This window comes from Piliocolobus tephrosceles, chromosome 12 (assembly GCF_002776525.5).
Source record: "Piliocolobus tephrosceles isolate RC106 chromosome 12, ASM277652v3, whole genome shotgun sequence".
Lineage (NCBI taxonomy): Eukaryota > Metazoa > Chordata > Mammalia > Primates > Cercopithecidae > Piliocolobus > Piliocolobus tephrosceles.
The window spans coordinates 38,246,449-38,269,017 of record NC_045445.1 but is presented as its reverse complement, the minus strand read 5'-3'; the positions used below and the strand labels follow the sequence as shown (position 1 = coordinate 38,269,017).

General features: G+C 38.6%; 1 pseudogene; it reads left to right on the top strand.

Moving 5' to 3' along the window:
* Positions 1-19,797, top strand: part of LOC111536091 — a 59,781-nt pseudogene extending 39,984 nt beyond the window's left edge.
* The last annotated feature ends 2,772 nt before the right edge of the window (positions 19,798-22,569 follow it).

Below are 22,569 nucleotides of genomic sequence, written 5' to 3'. Positions count from 1 at the left end.
CCAGTGGTGATGGTAGGATTACTTCTAGGTAGATCTAATTTAATTTTAAAGGAGTGGAAGTACATACAGAAATCATTGATTCAGATTACAATGGGGAAATTCAAATTGTTATATCTACTTATGTTCCCTGGAAAGCAAAGCCAGGAGAGAATATAGCACAAATCCTTATTGTGCCGTATGTGAAAATGGGGAAAAGTGAAACTAAACAAACAGGAGGATTTGGAAGCAAAAATAAATAAGACAAAGCAGCATATTGGGTGAATCAAATTACTGATAAATGTCCTACCTGTGAAATAACTTTTCAGGGAAAGAAATTCAAAGGTTTGGTAGACACAGGAGCAGACATTTCAATCATTTCTCTACAGCCCTGGCTGTCTGGATGGCAAATTCATCCAGCTCAATTTAACATAGTTGGAGTTGGTAGAGCCCTTGAAGTATATCAAAGTAGTTATATTTTGCATTGTGAAGGGCCCGATGGACAACCTAAGACTAATAAACCAATTATAACTTCTGTACCTATAAATTTATGGGAGGAGAGATTTATTACAACAAAAGAGAGTGCAAGTTCTAATTCATGAGCAATTATATAAGTCCTCAAAGTCATTATATGATGCATGAAATGGGATATATCCCTGGTATGGGACTAGGAAAAAATTTTCAAGGTTTGAAGGAATTGCTTGAAGTGGAACGACAAAGTTCCCACCGAGGTTTAGGATATCATTTTTGATGTCGACCATTGTTTTTTTTTCTTTTTAAAATTATGTATATATATTTTTATTATACTTTAAGTTCTAGGATACATGTACACAACATGCAGGTTTTTTACATATGTATACATGTGCCATGTTGGTGTGCTGCACCCATTAACTCGTCATTTACGTTAGGTACATCTAATGCTATTCCTTCCCTGCCCCAACCACACGACAGGCCCCGGTGTGTGATGTTTCCCTTCCTGTGTCCAGTGTTCTCATTGTTCAATTTCCACCTATGAGTGAGAACATGCGGTGTTTGGATTTTGTCCTTGAGATAGTTTGCTGAAAATGATGCTTTCCAGCTTCATTCATGTCCCTACAAAGGACAGGAACTCATCCTTTTTTATGGCTGCATAGCATTCCATGGTGCACATGTACCACATTTTCTTAATCCAGTCTAACATTGATGGACATTTGGACTGGATCTAAGTCTTTGCTATTGTGAACAGTGCCACAATAAACATAGGTGTGCATGTGCCTTTATAGCAGCATGATTTATAATCCTTAGGGTATATACCCAGTAATGGGATAGCTGGATCGAATGGTATTTCTAGTTCTAGATCCTTGAGGAATTGCCACACTGTCTTCTACAATTGTTGAACTAGTTTACAGTCCCACCAACAGTGTAAAAGTGTTCCTATTTCTCCACATCCTCTCCAGCACCTGTTTTTTCCTGACTTTTTAATGATTACCCTTCAAACTAGTGTGAGATGGTATCTCATTGTGGTTTTGATTTGCATTTCTCTGATGGCCAGTGATGATGAGTGTTTTTTCATGTGTCTGTTGGCTGCATAAATGTCTTCTTTTGAGAAGTGTCTGTTCATATCCGTTGCCCACTTTTTGATGGGGTTGTTTGTTTCTTTCTTGTAAATTTGTTTGAGTTCTTTGTAGATTTTGGACATTAGCCCTTTGTCAGATGAGCATATTGCAAAAATTTTCTCCCATTCTGTAGGTTGCCTGTTCACTCTGATGGTAGTTTCTTTTGCCATGCAGAAGCTCTTTAGTTTAATTAGATCCCATTTGTCAATTTTAGCTTTGTTACCATTGCTTTTGGTGTTTTAGACATGAAGTCCTTGCCCATGCATATGTCCTGAATGGTATTGGTTAGGTTTTCTACTGGGTCTTTTATAGTTTTAGGTCTCACATTTAAGTCTTTAATCCATCTTGAATTAATTTTTGTATAAGGTGTAAGGAAGGGATCCAGTTTCATCTTTCTACATATGGCTAGACAGTTTTCCCAGCACCATTTATTAAATACGGAATCCTTTCCCCATTTCTTGTTTTTGTCAGGTTTGTCAAAGATCAGATGGCTGTAGATGTGTAGTATTATTTCTGAGGAGTCTGTTCTCTTCCATTGGTCTATATCACTGCTTTGGTACCAGTACCATGCTGTTTTGATTACTGTAGTCTTGTAGTATAGTTTGAAGTCAAGTAGTATGATGCTTCCAGCTTTGTTCTTTTGGCTTAGGATTGTCTTGGCAATGTGGGGTCTTTTTTTGGTTCCATATGAACTTTAAAGCAATTTTTTCCAATTCTGTGAAGAAAGTCATTGGTAGCTTGATGGGGATGGCATTGAATCTATAAGTTACCTTGGGCAATATGGCCATTTTCATGATATTGATTCTTCCTATCCATAAGCATGGAATGTTCTCCATTTGTTTGTGTCCTCTTTTATTTCATTGAGCAGTGTTTTGCAGTTCTCCTTGAAGAGGTCCTTCACATAGCTTGTAAGTTGGATTCCTAGGTATTTTATCCTCTTTAAAGCCACTGTGAATGGGAGTTCACTCATGATTTGGCTGTCTTTTTGTCTGTTATTGGTGTATAAGAATTCTTGTGATTTTTGCACATTGATTTTGTATCCTGAGACATTGCTGAAGTTGCTTATGAGCTTAAGGAGATTTTGGGCTGAGATGATGGGGTTTTTTAAATGTACAATCATGTCATCTGCAAACAAGGACAATTTGACTTCCTCTTTTCCTAATTGAATAAACGGTATCCCTGTCTTGTGCCAGTTTTCAAAGGGAATGCTTCCAATTTTTGCCCATTCAGTATGATATTGGCTGTGGGTTTGTCATAAATAGCTCTTATTATTTTGAGATACATCTCATCAATATCTAATTTATTGAGAGTTTTTGGCATGAAGGGCTGTTGAATTTTGTCGAAGGCCTTTTCTGCATCTATTGAGATAATCATGTGGTTTTTGTCTTTAGTTCTGCTTATATGCTGGATTACATTTATTGATTTGCATATGTTGAACCAGTCTTGCATTCCAGGGGTGAAGTCCGCTTGATCATGGTGGATAAGCTGTTTGAAGTGCTGCTGGATTCGCTTTGCCAGTATTTTATTGAGGATTTTTGCATCAATGTTCATCAGGGATATTGGTCTAAAATTCTCTTTTTTTGTTGTATCTCTGCCAGGCTTTGGTATCAGGATGATGTTGGCCTCATAAAATGAGTTAGGGAGGATTCCCTCTTTTTCTGTTGATTGGAATAGTTTCAGAAGGAATGGTACCAGCTCCTCCTTGTACCTCTGGTAGATTTCAGCTGTGAATCCATCTGGTCCTGGACTTTTTTTGGTTGGTAGGCCATTAATTATTGCCTCAATTTCAGAGCCTGTTACTGGTCTATTCAGGGACTCAACTTCTTCCTGGTTTAGTCGTGGGAGGGTTTATGTGTCTAGGAATGTATTCATTTTTTTCTAGATTTTCTGGTTTACTTGGGTACAGGTGTTTATAATATTCTCTAATGGTAGTTTGTATTTCTGTAGTATCAGTGGTGACAACCTCTTTATCATTTTTTATTGCATCTATTTTATTCTTCTCTCTTTTCTTCTTTATTAGTCTTGCTAACGGTCTACCAATTTTGTTGTTCTTTTCAAAAAAACAGCTCCTGGATTCATTTATTTTTTGAAGGCTTTTTTTGTGTCTCTATAGCCTTCAGTTCTGCTCTGATCTTAGTTATTTCTTGTCTTCTGCTAGCTTTTGAATGTGTTTGCTCTTGCTTCTCTAGTTCTTTTAATTGTGATGTTAGGGTGTCAATTTTTGATCTTTCCTGCTTTCTCTTGTGGGCATTTAGTGCTACAAATTTCTCTCTACACAATGCGTTAAATGTGTCCCAGAGATTCTAGTATGTTGTGTCTTTGTTCTCATTGGTTTCAAAGAACATCTTTATTCCTGCCTTCATTTCGTTACATACCCAGTAGTCATTCAGAAGCGGGTTGTTCAGTTTCCATATAGTTGAGCGGTTTTGACTGAGTTTCTTGATCCTGAGTTCTAGTTTGATTGCACTGTGGTCTGAGAGACAGTTTGTTATAATTTCTGTTCTTTCGTATTTGCTGAGGAGTGCTTTACTTCCAATTATGTGGTCAATTTTGGAATCAGTGCGATGTGGTGCTGAGAAGAATGTATATTCTGTTGATTTGGGGTGGAGAGTTCTGTAGATGTCTATTATGTCCACTTGGTGCAGAGTCGAGTTCAATTCCTGGATATCCTTGTTAACTTTCTGTCTTGTTGATCTGTGTAATGCTGACAACGTGGTGTTAAAGTCTCCCATTATTATTGTGTGGGAGTGTAAGTCTCTTTGTAGGTCTCTAAGGACTTGCTTTATGAATCTGGGTGCTCCTGTATTGGGTGCATATATATTTAGGATAGTTAACTCTTCCTGATGAATTGATCCCTTTACCATTATATAATGACCTTCTTTGTCTCCTTTGATCTTTGATGGTTTAAAGTCTGTTTTATCAGAGACTAGGATTGGAACCCCTGCTTTTTTTTGTTCTCCATTTGCTTGGTAGATCTTCCTCCATCCCTTAATTTTGAGTCTATGTGTGTCTCTGCATGTGAGATGTGTCTCCTGAATGCAGCATACTCATGGGTCTTGACGTTATTCATTTTGCCAGTCTGTGTCTTTTAATTGGAGAATTTAATCCATTTACACTTAATGTTAATATTTTTATGTGTGAATTTGATGCTGTCATTATGATGTTAGCTGGTTATTTTGCTCATTAGTTGATGCAGCTTCTTTTTAGCATCAATGGTCTTTACAATTTGGCATAGTTTTGTAGTGGCTGGTACTGGTTCTTCCTTTCCATGCTCAGTCCTCCTTCAGGATCTCTTGTAGGGCAGGCCTGGTGGTGACAAAATCTCTCAGCATTTGCTTGCCTGTAAAGGATTTTATTTCTTCTTCACTTATGAAAATTAGTTTGGTTGGATGTGAAATTCTGGTTTGAAAATTCTTTTCTTTAAGAATGTTGAATATTGGCCCCTACTCTCTTCTGGCTTGCAGAGATTCTGCTGAGAGATCTGCTGTTAGTCTAATGGACTTCTCTTGTTGGTAACCCGAACTTTCTCTCTGGCTTCCCTTAACATTTTTTCCTTCATTTCAGCTTTGGTGAATCTGACAATTATATGTCTTTGAGTTGCTCTTCTCGAGGAGTATCTCTGGCATTCTCTGTATTTCCTGAATTTGAATGTTGGCCTGCCTCCCTAGGTTGGGGAAGTTCTCCTGGATCATATCCTGAAGAGTGTTTTCCAACTTGATTCCATTCTCCCCATCACTTTCAGGTACACCAAACAGATATAGATTTGGTTATTTCACATAGTCCCACATTTCTGGAAGCTTTGTTAGTTTCTCTTAACTCCTTTTTTCTAAACTTCTTTTCTCACTTCATTTCATTCATTTGATCTTCAATCACTGATGTCCTTTCTTTCACTTGATCGAATCAGGTACTGAACCGTGTGCATTCATCATGTAGTTCTCGTGCCATGGTTTCAGCTCCTTCAGGTTATTTAAGGACTTCTCTACACTGATTATTCTAGTCAGTCATCCTTCTAATCTTTTTTCTAGGTTTTTAGCTTCTTTCCAATGGGTTTGAACTTCCTCCTTTAGCTCTGAGAAGTTTGATCGACTGAAGCCTTCTTCTCTCAACTCATCAAAGTCATTCTCCGTCTAGTTTTGTTCCATTGCTGGTAAGGATCTGTGTTGCTTTGGAGGGGGAGGGGTGCTCTGATTTTTTGAATTTCCAGTTTTTCTGCTCTGTTTTTTCCCCTTCTTTGTGGTTTTATCCACCTTTGGTCTTTGATCATGGTGACATACAGATGGGGTTTTGGTGTGGATGTCCTTTCTGTTTGTTAGTTTTCCTTGTAACAGCCAGGAACCTCAGCTGCAGGTCTGTTGGAGATTGCTGGAGTTCCACTTCAGACCCTGTTTGTCTGGGTATCAGCAGCGGAGGCTGCAGAACATAGAATATTGCTGAACAGTGAGTGTTGCTACCTGATCATTTCTCTGGAAGCTTCATCTCAAAGGGGTACCTGGCTGTGTGAGGTGTCAGTCTGCCCCTCCTGGGGGGTGCTTCCCAGTTAGGCTACTTGGGGATCAGGGACCCACTTGAGGCGGCAGTCTCTCTGATCTCAGATCTCAAACTCCTTGCTGTGAGAACCGCTACTCTCTTCAAAGCTGTCAGACAGGGACATTTAAGTCTGCAGAGATTTCTACTGCTTTTTTTTTGGCTCATCCCCGACCACAGCGGTGGAGTCTACAGAGGGGGACAGGCCTCCTTGAGCTTCAGTAGGCTCCACCCTGTTCGAGCTTCCTGGCTGCTTTGTTTACCTACTCAAGCCTCAGCAATGGTGGGCGCCCCTCCCCCAGCCTCACTGCTGCCTTGCAGTTTGATCTCAGACTGCTGTGCTAGCAATGAGTGAGACTCTGTGGGCATGGGACCCTCCAAGCCATGAGCAGGATATAATCTAGTGTGTAGTTTGCTAATGCCATTGGAAAAGTGCAGTATTAGGGTGGGAGTGCCCCAATTTTCCAGATGCCATCTGTCACAGCTTTCCTTGGCTAGGAAAGGGAATTCCCTGATCCCTTGCACTTCCCAGGTGAGGTCATGCCTCGCCTTGCTTTGGCTCATGCTTGTTGGGCTACACCTACTGTTCTGCACCCACTGTCTGAAACGCCCCAGTGAGATGAACCTGGTACCTCAGCTGGAAATGCAGAAATCATCCACCTTCTGCATCACTCATTCTGGGAGCTGTAGACTGGAATTTTTCCTATTCAGCCATCTTGGATCCACTCCCAATGGCGGCCATTGTTAAGCCTCCAGAACCCATATATTTAAAATGGTTGGGGGGCACCCAAGATGGCCGGAAATGAAGAGCTCCAGCCTCCAGCTCCCAGCATGAGCGACACAGAAGATGGATGATTTCTGCATTTTCAACTGATGTACCAGGTTCATCTCACTGGAGCATGTTGGACAGTCAATGCTAGTCTGCAGGTGCAGCCTGACCAACAAGAGCTGAAGCAGGGCGAGGCATCACCTCACCTGGGAAGGGCAAGGGGGAAGGGAATTCCTTTTCCTAGCCAAGGGAAATTGAGACACACAACACCTGGAAAATCTGGTAACTGCCATGCTAATACTGTGCTTTACCAAGGGACTTAGCAAATGACACACCACATTATATCCCACACCTGGCCAGGAGGGTCCCATGCCCACGGAGCCTCCCTCATTGCTAGCACAGTAGTCTGAGATCTAACTGCAAGGTGGCAGTGAGGCTGGGGGAGGGGCGCCCACCATTGCTGAGGCTTAAGTAGGTAAACAAAGCCAACAGGAAGCTCGAATTGGGTGGAGCCCAACACAGCTCAAGGAGGCCTCCCTGTCTCTGTAGACTTGACCTCTGGGGACAGGACATAGCTAAACAAAAAGCAGCAGAAACCTCTGCCGATGTAAATGTCTCTGTCTGACAGCTTTGAAGAGAGCAGTGGTTCTCCAAGCACGGAGGTTGAGATCTGAGGACAGACAGATTGACTGCTTAAGTGGGTCTGTGACCCCTGAGTAGCCTAACTGGCAGATATCCCCCACTAGGTACAGACCGACACCTCACAACTCACATGGCTGGGTATACCACTGAGATGAAGCTTCCAGAGCAAGAATCAGACAGCAACACTCACTGTTCAGCAATATTCTATCTTCTGCAGCCTCCACTGCTGATACCCAGGCAAACAGAGTCTGGAGAGGACCTCAAGCAAACTCCAACAGACCTGCAGCTGAGGGTCCTCACTGTTAGAAGGAAAACTAACAAACAGAAAGGACCAAAACCCCACACCAAAACTCCATCAGTATGTCACCATCATCAAAGACCAAAGGAAGATAAAACCACAAAGATGGGGAAGAAGCAGTGCAGAAAAGCTGGAAATTAAAAAAATCAGAGCACATCCCCCCCTCCAAAGGAATGCAGCTCATTGCCAGCAATGGAACAAAGTTGGATGGAGAATGACTTTAATGAGTTGAGAGAAGTCTTCAGTCAATCAAACTTCTCAGAGCTAAAGGAGGAACTACGTAACCAGCGCAAAGAAACTAAAAACCTTGAAGAACGAATGGATGAATGGATAACTAGAATAATCAATGCAGAGAAGACTTTAAAAGAACTGATAGAGATGAAAACCATGACATGAGAACTACGTGATAAATGCACAAGCTTCAGTAACCAACTTGATCAACTAGAAGAAAGAGCATCAGTGATTGAAGATCAAATGAATGAAATGGAGTAAGAAGAGTAGTGTAGAGAAAAAAGAGTATTAAGAAATGAACAAAGTCGACAAGACATATGGGATTATGTGAAAAGACCAAATCTGTATCTGATTGGTGTGCCTGAAAGTGATGAGGAAAAAGGAACCAAGTTGGAAAACACTCTGCAGGATATCAACCAGGAGAACTTCCCCAACCTAGTAAGGCAGGCCAACATTCAAATTGAGGATATACAGGGAATGCCACAAAGATACTCCTAAAGAAGAGCAACTCCAAGACACATAATTGTCAGATTCACCAAAGTTGAAATGAAGGAAAAAATGTTAAGGGCAGCCAGAGAGAAAGGTCGGGTTACCCACAAAGGGAAGCCCATCAGACTAACAGCAGATCTCTTGGCAGAAACTCTCCAAGCCAGAAGAGTGTGGGGGTCAATATTCAATATTCTTAAAGAAAAGAATTTTCAACCCAGCATTTCATATCCAGCGAAACTAAGTTTCATAAGTGAAGGAGAAATAAAATCCTTTACAGACAAGGAAATGCTTAGAGATTTTGTCATCACCAGGTCTGCCCTACAAGAGATCCTGAAGGAAGCACTAAACACGGAAAGGAACAAATGGTAGCAGCCATTGCAAAACCATGCCAAAATGTAAAGACCATCGATGCTAGGAAGAAACTGCATCAACTAATGAGCAAAATAACCAGTTAATATAATAATGACAGGATCAAGTTCACACATAACAATATTAACCTTAGATGTAAATGGAATAAATTCTCCAATTAAAAGACACAGACTGGCAAAATGAATAACGTCAAGACCCATGAGTATGCTGCATTCAGGAGACACATCTCACATGCAGAGACACACATAGACTCAAAATTAAGGGATGGAGGAAGATCTACCAAGCAAATGGAGAACAAAAAAAAGCAGGAGTTGCAATGATAGTCTATGGTAAAACAGAGTTTAAACCATCAAAGATCAAAGGAGACAAAGAAGGTCATTACATAATGGTAAAGGGATTAATACATCAGGAAGAGCTAACTATCCTAAATATATATGGACCCAATACAGGAGCACCCAGATTCATAAAGCAAGTCCTTAGAGACTTACAAAAATACTTAGACTCCTATACAATAATAATGGGAGACTTTAACACCACATTGTCAGCATTAGACAGATCAATGAGACAGAAAGTTAACAAGGATATCCAGGAATTGAACTCAAGTCTTCACCAAGTGAACCTAGTAGACATCTGCAGAACTCTCCACCCCAAATCAACAGAATATACATTCTTTTCAGCACCACATTACACTGATTCCAAAATTGAACACATAGTTGGAAGTAAAGCACTCCTTAGCAAATGTAAAAGAACAGAAATTATAACAAACTGTCTTTCAGACTACAGTGCAATCAAACTAGAACTGAGGACTAAGAAACTCAATCAAAACTGCTAAAGTACATGGAAACTGAACAACCTGCTCCTGAATGACTACTGAGTACATAACGAAATGAAGGCAGGAATAAAGATGTTCTTTGAAACCAATGAGAGCAAAGATATAATATACCAGAATCTCTGGGACACATTTAAAGCAGTGTGTAGAGGGAAATTTATAGCACTAAATGCCCACAAGAGAAAGCTGGAAAGATAAAAAATTGACATCCTAACATCACAATTAAAAGAATTAGAGAAGCAAGAGCAAACATATTCAAAATCTAGCAGAAGGCAAGAAATAACTAAGATCAGAGCAGAACTGAAGGAGATAGAGACACAAAAAACCCTCCAAAAATTCAATGAATCCAGGAGGTGATTTTTTGAAAAGATCAACAAAATTGATAGACTGCTAGCAAGACTAATAAAGAAGAAAAGAGAGAAGAATCAAACAGATGCAATAAAAAATGATAAAGGGGATATCACCACCGACCCCACAGAAATACAAACTACCATCAGAGAATACTATAAACTCCTCTACTCAAATAAATTGGATAACCTAGGAGAAATGAAAAATTTCCTGGACCCTTACCCTCTCCCAAGACTAAACCAGGAAGAAATCGAATCCCTGAATAGACCAGTAACAGGCTCTGAAATTGAGGCAATAATTAATGGCGTACCAACCAAAAAAAGTCCAGGGCCAGATGGATTCACAGCTGAATTCTACCAGAGGTACAAGGAGGAGCTGGTACCATTCCTTCTGAAACTATTCCAATCAATAGAAAAAGAGGGAATCCTCCCTAACTCATTTTATGAGGCCAACATCGTCTTGATACCAAAGCCTGGCAGAGATACAACAAAAAAAAAGAGAATTTTAGACCAATATCCCTGATGAACATCGATGCAAAAATCCTCAATAAAATACTGGCAAACCGAATCCAGCAGCACATCAAAAAGCTTCTCCACCATGATCAAGGGGGGTTCATCCCTGGGATGCAAGGCTGGTTCAACATTCGCAAATCAATAAACTTAATCCAGCATATAAACAGAACCAAAGACAAAAACCACATGATTATCTCAATAGATGCAGAAAAGGCTTTTGACAAAATTCAACAGCCCTTCATGCTAAAAAATCTCAGTAAATTCGATATTAATGGATTGTATCTCAAAATAATAAGAGCTAGTTATGACAAACCCACAGCCAATATCATACTGAATGGGCAAAAACTGGAAAAATTCCCTTTGAAAACTGGCACAAGGCAGGGATGCCTTCTCTCACCACTCCTATTCAACATAGAGTTGGAAGTTCTGGCTAGGGCAATCAGGCAAGAAAAAGAAATAAAGTGTATTCAGTTAGGAAAAGAAGAAGTCAAATTGTCCCTGTCTGCAGATGACATGATTGTATATTTAGAAAACCCCATTGTCTCAGCCCAAAATCTCCTTAAGCTGATAAGCAACTTCAGCAAAGTCTCAGGATACAAAATCAATGTGCAAAAATCACAAGCATTCTTCTACATCAGTAACAGACAAACAGAGAGCGAAATAATGAATGAACTTCCATTCACAATAGCTTCAAAGTGAATTAAATACCTAGGAATCCAACTTACAAGGGATGTAAAGGACCTCTTCAAGGAGAACTACAAGCCACTGCTCAGTGAAATAAAAGAGGATCCAAGCAAATGGAATGACATTCCTTGCTCATGGATAGGAAGAATTAATATTGTGAAAATGGTCATACTGCCCAAGGTAATCAATGCCATCCTCATTCCAGTCTCATTAAGCTACCAGTGACTTTCTTCACAGAATTGGCGAAAACTGCTTTAAAGTTCATATGGAACCAAAAAAGACTCCACATTGCCAAGAAAATCCTAAGCCAAAAGAACAAACCTGGAGGCCTCATGCTACCTGACTTCAAACTATACTAGAAGGCTACAGTAACCAAAAAAAGCATGGTACTGCTACCAAAACAGAGACATAGACCAATGGAACAGAACAGAGTCCTCAGAAATAATACCACACATCTACAGCCATCTGATCTTTGACAAACCTGACAAAAACAAGAAACGGGGAACGGATTCCCTATTTAATAAATGGTGCTGGGAAAATTGGCTAGCCATAAGTAGAAAGCTGAAACTGGATCCTTTCCTTACTCCTTATAGGAAAATTAATTCACGATGGATTAGAGACTTAAATGTTAGACCTAATACCATAAAAATCCTAGAAGAAAATCTAGGTAATATCATTCAGGACATAGGCATGTGCAAGGACTTCATGTCTAAAACACCAAAAGCAATGACAACAAAAGTCAAATTCGACAAATGGGATCTAATTAAACTAAAGAGCTTCTGCACAGCAAAACAAATTACCATCAGAGTGAACAGGCAACCTATAGAATGGGAGAAAATTTATGCAATCTACTCATCTGATAAAGGACTGATATCCAGAACCTACAAAGAACTCAAACAAATTTACAAGAAAAAAACAACCCTATCAAAAAGTGGGCAAAGGATATGAACAGACACTTCTCAAAAGAAGACATTCATACAGCCAACAGACACATGAAAAAATGCTCATCATCACTCGCCGTCAGATAAATGCAAATCAAAACCACAATGAGATACCATCTCACACCAATTAGAATGGCAATCATTAAAAAAATCAGGAAACAACAGGTGCTGGAGAGGATGTGGAGAAATCGGAACACTTTTACACTGTTAGTGGGATTGTAAACTAGTTCAACCATTGTGGAAGATAGTGTGGCGATTTCTGAAGGATCTAGAACTAGAAATACCATTTGACCCAGCCATCCCATTACTGGGTATATACCCAAAGGATTATAAATCATGCTGCTATAAAGACACATGCACATGTATGTTTACTGCGGCACTATTCACAATAATAACGACTTGGAATCAACCCAAATGTCCATCAGTGACAGACTGGATTAAGAAAATGTGGCACATACACACCATGGAATACTATGCAGCCATAAAAAAGGATGAGTTCGTGTCCTTTGTAGGGACATGGATGCAGCTGGAAACCATCCTTCTCAGCAAACTATCACAGGAACAGAAAACCTAACACCACCTGTTCTCAGTTACAGGTGGGAATTGAACAATGTGATCACTTGGACACAGGAAGGGGAACATTACACACCGGGTCCTATTTTGGAGAGGGGGTTGAGGGGAGAGATAGCTTTAGGAGATATACCTAATGTAAATGACGAGTTAATGGGTGCAGCACACCAACATGGCACATTGTACATATGTAACAACCCTGCACGTTATGCATATGTACCCTTGAACTTAAAGTATAATAATAAAATAAAATAAAATGGTTAACAGTTAAGCTAATTTGGGTAGAACAATGGCCGCTAAGTCAAGAGAAACTGGAGCCTTTAGAGGACTTCGTTACTGAACAATTAAGAAAAGGACACATCGCTCCAACATTTTCCCCCTGGAATTCTCCTGTTTTTGTAATTAAGAAAATATCAGGTAAATGGAGAATGTTAACAGACCTTAGAGTCATTAATTCAGTTATACAACCCATGTGTACATTACAGACAGGATTGACTCCTCCTCCTCAGGTTCCAAAAACTTCCCTTTAATAGTCGTAGATTTAAAGATTCTCTCTTTACTATCCCCTTAGCTGAGCAAGACTGTGAACGGTTTGCATTTATAATTCCTGAAGTAAACAACCTGCATCCTGCTAAGCATTTTCATTGGAAAGAGTTGCCAGAAAGCATATTAAACTGTCCGACAATTTGCCAGGTGTATGTAGGGCAAGCAATTGAACCTACTCATAAAAAATATTTACAGTGTTACATTATTCATTATATGGATGATATACTTTGTTCTGCCCCCTCCTGAGTAATATTCTAATGTTATGATCACTTGCAAAACTCGATTTCTCATGCTGGTTTAATTATAGCTCCTGACAAATTTCAGACTATTACTTCTTACTCCTACTTGGGGACCTTAGTGAATGACACTACAATAGTTCCAAGAAGGTAACTGTACATAGGAATCAAATGAAAACATTAAATGACTTTCAAAAATTAATAGGGGACATTAATTGGAAACAACCTGCTCTAGGCATTCCTACCTATGCCATGAGTAATCTATTTTCTATCCTTAGAGGAGATCCTAGTCTCACAAGCCCTCTGCATTTAACAAAGGAGGCTGAGGCAGAGTTACACCTGATTGAAAAAGAAGTCCATAAAGCTCAAATAAATAGAATATATCCAGAGAAGACTCTAGTTTTGCTAATTTTTCCAATTCAGCCTTCACCTACTGATGTTATTGTCCAAGAGCAGGCCTTAGTAGAATGGCTTTTTCTTCCACATACTAATTCATGGACTCTAACTTCTTATTTGGATCAACTCGCTAGTATGATAGGAAATGGGAGAACTTGGATTGTTAAGTTACATGGATATGATCCTGGAAAAATTATTGTCTCTCTCACAAAGGCACACATACAGCAAGCTTTTATAAATAGTCTTACTTAGCAAGCCCATTTAGCTGACTTTGTGGGTATTCTCAATAATCATTTTCCTAAAACAAAATTATTTCACATTTTGAAATTAACTAATTGAATTCTCCCTAAAATAACCAAATTTAAACCAATTTAAGGTGCTGAGAATATCTTCACAGATGGGTCTAGTAGTGGTAAAGCTTCTTATTCTGGATCGAAAGGTAAAGTTTTTCAGATGTCCTAAAACTCAGCTCAAAAAGCAGAGCTTATAGCTGTAATTGAGGTATGAACTTCTTTTGATATGCCTATTAATATGATTTCTGATTCTTCATACATGATTCATTCCACACAATTAATTGAAAATGCTCAGTTATGATTTCATATGGATGAACAACCAATGACTTTATTTACCCAATTGCAAACAGCAGTTAAGAACAGAGTGCACCATTTTTACATTACTCATATTAGAGCTCATACACCTGTTCCAGTACCTTTCACTGCAGGGAGTCAAATGGCTGATTGCCTAGTTGCTACTGCAATATCTAATGCCAGACACTTTCACAGTTTAACCTGTTTTAATGCCTCTGGTCTCAAACGCAGATACAGCATTACGTGGAAAGAAGCTAAAGATATTTTTCCAGTGATGCCCAACTTGCCAAATGGTGCTTTCCTCGTCTTTTACAGGAGGAGTTAATCCTCGGAAAATGGAACCTAATTCTCTTTGGCAAATGGATGTCACCCATGTCCCCTCATTTGGGATACTAGCTTATTTACATGTATGTGTGGACACTTTTCTGACTTTGTCTGGGCTACATCCCAATCAGGAGAGTCTTCTGCCTGTGTTAAACAGGTGACTTTTGCAGTGTTTTGCAGTGATGGGCATTACAACTTCTATAAAAATGGACAATGCTCCAGGCTATACTAACCAAGCTCTAGCTACATTTTTCTCTATATGGAATATTAAACACATTACTGGTATGCCATATAATTTTCAAGAAAAAGCCATAGTGGAAAGAATGAATCTGTTCCTGATACAGCAGTTGCAAAAGCAAAAAGGGGGAAACAAGAACTATGGGACACTCCATATGCAATTGAATCTAGCATTATTGACTTTAAATTTTTTAAGCCTGCCTAAAGGCCAGATGCTATCAGCAGCTAAACAGCATTTACAGAAACCAGCTGCAAAGACAGAGCAGAAAAACTAGTTTGGTGGACAGATCTGATAACAAAAAGTTGGGCAATAAGTAAAATAATAACTTGGGGTAGAGGTTATGCTTGTGTTTCTCTAGGCCAGAACCAGCAGCTGATTTGGATACCATCAAAACACCTGAAACCTTACGATGAGCCAGATGCCGAGGAAGAGATTCCAGGAGGATCCCAAGGACCCCCCAGTTGCAGCCATGTTGAGACTGATGCTGAGGAGAACCCCAAGTGTCATGAGCAACACCCATTAAACACAGCCACCTACCTGGTGACAGATCAAGAAGCTGTCACAGATGATGGAAGAAAACCTGAGGAAAATGGAACAACCAGTCACAATGAGTAATTTAATGATAGCTATGATAGCAGGCATCACCATTGCCATGAGTATTCCTTTAGCAATGGCTGACACAGAGAACAATTACACCTATTGGGCATATTTACCTTTTCCACCACGTCTATGGCCTGTAACTTGGCTGGATCCCCCAGTGGAGGTACACACTAATGATAGCTCTTGGATGCTTGGTCCTACAGATGATAGAGGCCCATCTCACCCCCATGAGGAAGGAACTGTTATGAATATTTCTTCAGGATTTGAACATCCACCTATCTGTTTGGGAAAGGCCACTAGTTGCCTACTCCCTCACTGTCAATCTTGACTGGCAATAATGCCTGGATGTAATCACTTTATGACACAGTTACACATGCTTTCTGATCTCAGTATTTACCATAATAAATCTGCTCCTATAATTGAGGCATACCACCCTCAAAAACCTATTTTTAAACAGAATTGGACCTGGCCAGAAGTAATGAATGTACTTGTTTGGGAATATTGCTTTGCAGAACAGGCAGAGTTGCTGCACAATGATTCCTATGGAATCATTATTGGTTGGTCCCCTAAGGGGACGGTTAGCTTGAATTGTACCTCTCAGTCTGTGTGCCATGGCCACACTATGTTCAGCTGGTCTGAACAAAATGGTCAGATGGTAGAACTTGTAAGGTGTATGATAAGAGTTCCTATTATCTGGAAACATTGCAGTATAGTGGCAGCTCAACCTCAAATGATATGGCCTGCTGTAGGAGCCAAACATAAGGATTTGTGGAAACTACTAATGGCTCTTAATAAGATCAATATTTGGGAACGAATAAAAAAGGATCTAGAAGGACACTCTATAAACTTTTCTTGTCTTTGGATATTGCAAAATTAAAAGAACAAATATTTAAAGCATCCCAGACACACCTGACCTTAATGCCAGGAACGGGAGTGCTTGAAGGAGCTGCAGACAGATTAGCAGCTAGTAACCCATTTAAAAAGATAAAAACACTTGGAAGCTCTGTAATTTCAATGATGATTGTGCTTTTAATGTGTGTTGTTTTTCTTCATATAGTCTGCAGATGCAGATCCAGACTCCTGCAAGAAGTAATTCACTGTGATAAAGCCACCTTTGCTTTTATTGTCTTGCAAAAACAAAAAGGGGGAACATGTTCGGAACAGGCCCCAAAACTGGCCATAAACAAAATCTCTGCAGCACTGTGACATGTTCATGATGGTCATGACACCCATGCTGAAGGCTGTGGGTTTACCGGAATGAGGGCAAGGAACGCCTGGCCCACTCAGGGTGGAAAACTGCTTAAGGCATTCCTAAGCCACAAACAATAGCACAAGAAATCTGTGCCTTAAGGACATGTTCCTGCTGCTGATTACTAGCCAGAGCCCATCCCTTTGTTTTGACCCATCCCTTTGTTTCCTGTTTTTGTTAATCTATAATGTATAGAAGCAAAGCTTATCACTGACTTGCTATCAATAAGTATGTGGGTAAAACTCTGTTCATGGCTCTCAGCTCTGAAGGCTGTCAGCCCCCTGATTTCCCACTCCACACTCCATATTTCTGTGTGTGTGTCTCTATTTCCTCTAGCACTGCTGGGTTAGGGTCTCCATGACTGAGCTGGTCTCAGCAGGGATGAGGGATGAAAGAGTATAAATTGTGTGCAGTGTATGCTGCTCAAGAGATGGGTGCACCAACATCCCAGAAATTACCACTAAAAAACTTACTCATGTAATCAAACACCACCCATTCCCCCAATAACGTATGTAAATAAAAAATTAACAAAAATCATATGAATGGAGGTGGTAGGAGGAGAAAGAGATAATTTCTTAAAGGAAAATAAAGATTTCAGGTCAAGAAAAAGAGAGATAAATTAATTTGCAGAGAAAATCAACTATTGACTTCCTATTTTCATATAAAATCAAAATCCCACTTATTTCATCTTCATGATGTAAAATAAACATGTTGTTAGAATGATTTTTCTCTGAAATAATCTAATTTTTGATAATGTTTGGTCAGAATTGACTAAATATTTCATACTATAAGAGCCTGGCATCTGCTATAATCTCATCCTACAGGCTGTCAAAATGCTGAACTCCAACGGCCCCTTTTAATAAAATAATAAACTATTTTCAACTGAAGTACTTCTTCTTCCACTGAAGCTCTTTGATTTTTGCCATCAATACCCTAGAATATGCAATAACATATGCAATTTTCTTTGATAATTATAAAAAGAAGGGGGAGCACATCCTTGAAAATTAGTCTCTTTATGGAATCAAAGAGCTAGTTCAAGGTTTCAAAGAAAACACTTATACACTGTTACTGGGAGTGTAAATTAGTTCAACCATGTGGAAAGCAGTACAGTGATTCCTCAAAGAGCTAAAAACAGAACTACCATTCAACCCCAGCAATCCCATCACTGGGTATATACCCAGAGGAATATAAATCATTTTACCATAAAGACATAATCTTGCAAATGTTCATTGCAACACTATTCAAAATAGCAAAAAATTGAATCAATCTGAATGGCCATCAATGACAGAGTTCATGGTACATATACACCATGGAATACTGTGCAGTCATAAAAAGAATGAGATCATGTCTTTTGCAGGAGCATGGATGGAGCCAGAGGCTATTATCCTCAGCAAACTAACACAGGAACAGAAAATCAAATACCACACATTCTCTCTTATAACTGGGAGCTAAATCATGAGAACTCATGAATACAATGAAAGGAACAACACACTGGGATCTACTTGAAGGTGGAGGGTGGGAGGAGGAAGTGGAGCAGAAAAGGCAACTATTAGTTACTGGGCTTAATTCCTTGGTGATGAAATAATCTGTACCACAGACCCCCATGACACAAGGTTACCTATGTAACAAATATTCACATGTACCCCTGAACCAAAAATAAAAGTTGTTTTTTAAAAAGGGGGAAAAAACCCTATGAAATTGTTCTGGGCAATGATTTTTTGGATGTGACTCTGAAAGCACAGGCAACAAAAGTAAACATAGAAAAATGGGATTACATTAAACTAAACAGCTTCTCCACAAAAGAAAACAATGAACAGGATAAAGAGACAATCTACTGAATGAGATAATATATTTACAAACTACACATTTGATAAAGGGCTAATAACATTTGAAATACATAAGGAACTCAACAGTAATAAAGCAACCTGATTAAAAATAGGAAAAGAACCTGAATAGACATTTCTCAAAATAAGACAAATGCTCAACAGGTATATCAACAAATTCTTAACATGACTAATCATCAGGGAAAAACACATCAAAACCATAAGAAAAATTTCATGCCTATTAAAACGACTATTATAAAAAATATGAAAGATAATAAGTGTTGGTGAAAACATGGGGAAAAAGGAGTCATGGTGCCTTGTTGGTAGAAATGCTGTAAATTAGTACAGTCATTATAGAAAAGAGAATGAAATTTACTCAAAAAATTAGTAATGGAACTACTATATGATCCAGCAACCCCATTACTGTGTATATATAAAAAAGAAATCAGAAACGCAAAGAGATAACTGCACTCCCGTGATCAATGCAGCATTATTCCCAGTAGCCAAGATATGGAACAAGATATGGAATCAACCTAGGTGGATGAAGGGTTGGTGAAAGCTATTGGCATCTCCAACTTCAACTATTTTCACATCAGGAGGATCTTAAACAAACGTGGTTCAAAGTGTCAGCCAGTGGTTAAACAGATTGAGTTCTACACATACCTAACTCAAAAGAAGTTAATCAGTACTGCCAGTCCAAAGGCATCATGGTGACTGCATATAACCCCCTTGACTCTCCGGACAGGGCCTGGGAAAGCTCAAGGACTCTTCCATCCTGGAGGATGCCAGGATCAAGGTGATCACAGTCAAGCACAATAAAATTACAGCTCAGGTTCTGATTTGATTTCCTATTCAGAGAAACTTGGTGGTGAATCCCAAGTCTGTGACACAAAAATGCATTGCAGAGAACTTTAAGGTCTTTTACTTTGAACTGAACAGCAAGGCTATGACCACCTTACTTAGCTACAACAGAAACTGTGCCTTAGTAAGCTGGGCCTTCCACAAGGATTACCCCTTTTAGGATGAATTTTGAAGCTGTGGATGCCTGCTGATCTCCAATTGACCTACATCTGTTTTTCCTGCCTCATTTTTTTTCTTGCCAATGTAATATAGACTGTGACACTCAGTGGTGAGACAGCAATCTATTGATTGAACAGCGAGGGCTTGCCTGGCTTGGTGTTGGGTCTGAAGAGCAGTACCCATAGAGTAGAAGTTTCTTCCAGTTTTCTTTGCCCCCTTTTTTGCCCAGCTGGGGAAAGTACAACCTGAATATCCTTTTATGACTAAGGAGAAACAAAATCTACAAGGTCAAAATAGTGCAACTAACAGTTGGGATTTGACTGCTTGGAATTGTAATCCTTTCAGCAAGACTTCTTTTTGCCTCAAATAAAAAGTGTTTTTGTGAGCTTGGAAAAAAACCCAAACAGGTAAATGGATGAAAGAAAATGTGATAAATATACATAATGGAATAGTATTCAGCCATAAAAACAGAAATCATGTCATTTGGGATGACATTAATGAATCTCAAGGACATTATGTTAGATGCAATAGGCCAGGAACAGAGAGACTTTATGATCTTGCTGATATGTGGAATCTAAAAATGTCAAACTCACAGAATGAGAGAGTAAAATGGTGGTTACCAGAGACTAAGAGGTAGGGGGATTGAAGAGATGTTGCTTGAAAAATACAAAATTTCAGTTAGACAGGAGGAATAAGTTAATGTGCAAGACGTTGGTTGCAAATCATGTTGACTATAGTTAATGACAATGTATTATATAATTGAAAATTGCTAAGAGAATAGATTTTAAATGTTCTAACAACAAAATAAATGAGTTAATGTGTATGTTAATTAGCTTGATTTAATTATTCTGCAGTGCATATGTTATATACCATAAATATACCATAAATAGATACAAGAAAAGCAATTTTAAAAAGAGGATTAAATAGTTAATTAAAATTCTACATGTGTCCTCAATTTTAAAAAGCAAGAAACCAAATTCTTAACTAGGAATATAAATAAATTTACATAATATCTACACAAGAATATACAGAGTGGAAAAATAGACATTGGAGACTACAAAAGGTAAAACTGTGGGTTGGGGATGAAGGTTGAATAATTACCTATAGGGTACAACTTTCACTATTCAGGTGATGCATAGACTAATAGGTCATACTTCACTATTACACAATATATACATGTAAAAAATCTGCACTTATAACCCCTAAATATATTTAAAAAAACAAAAGAAAACCAAAAATAATTTTCATAATATGACAAAATATTCTCCAGTCAATACATAAATTTACGTCTGATGGTAAAAAATTGGAGATATTTCAGTAAAATCGGTTTCTACTACCATGATTTCAATATTTTTTCTAGATATTCTGCTTAATGTGACAAAAGGAGAATAAAGTATGTATATTAGAAAGGAGGACACAAAATTATCACTATTTACAATCATAAGATTGCTTCTTAGTAAAATTCAGAGAATCATGTAAAAAAACTCATTGGAGAAAATAAAAATTCGATAACATTTCCATTTGCAAAATACAAGGCAAAATTTCAGTTTTATTGTATACCTACAGTAAGAAATTAGCACATATAATGGGGAAAATCTTATTTATAAGATCAATGTATGCATCAATGTGCAGAGAACTTTATGGGAAAACTATTAGGCCTTATGGATGTACATGAAAAAATGATTGGCTGGGTGCGGTGGTTCACGACTGTGATTCCAGCACTTTGGGAGTCCAAGGTGGGCAGATCACATGAGGCCAGGAGTTCGAGACCAGCCTGACCAACATGGAGAAACCCTCTCTCTACAAAAAATACAAAAATTAGCTGGTTGTGGTGGTACACATTTGTAATCCTAGCTACTCGGGAGGCTGAGGCATGAGAATCGCTTGAACCTGGGAGGCGGAGGTCCTGGTGAGCTGAGGTCACGCCATGGCACTCAAGCCTGGGTGACAGAGTAGGACTCTGTCTCAGAAAAGAAAAGTGATTAAGTGGAGATTCCTTTTTCTGGATTGGAAAACTATGTTGTACTGATGCCTATTCTCTCCCAGAGAATATATATGCATATATGTAATACAATTCCAATAAAATTCCAGAGCTACAGTGGTATGTATAATATGTTTCTAGTGCTAGAATAAATGGCTATATAAATGGTAAAGAAAAGGAAACTCCTTCATTTACTTTAAACATTTAATATTTAATATATAATAAAAATTTATTTGGCTTATTTGCACATTCCTGTTTGTTTTATTTATGGATAGTTGTAGATAAAGATGTAGATGTAGTTACAGTTTTATCCTTTCTAATTCACTTTATTTCATACATGTCTCTTTTACAAATTCCTTCATTGAGTTTATGGTTTTGATCTCATCTGTGTTTCATAACAAATCAATGGGTCCTGTTTTTTAAAGTCAGTTCAACCACTCTATGTCTTTTGATTGGAGAATGTAATTCATTTACATTTAATTTTATTATTGATAATTTAAAAATTGTTTTATGGCTGTTTTGCAGTCTTTTCTTCCTTCTTTTCTTTCTTTTTGTCTTCACTTTTGTGAAGGTTATTTTCTCTGGTGGTATGCTTTCATTTCTTGCTTTTTAATTTTGTGTACTCATTGTGTACTTTTTGATTTGAGGTTACCATGAGGTTTGCAAATACTGTTATAACCCATTATTTTAAACTAATGACAACTTAACATTTATTGTATAAACAAACAAACACAGAAAGAAAAGTAGTAAAAGTTCAACCCTTGAACTGTGTCTCTCCACTTTTTAACCTTT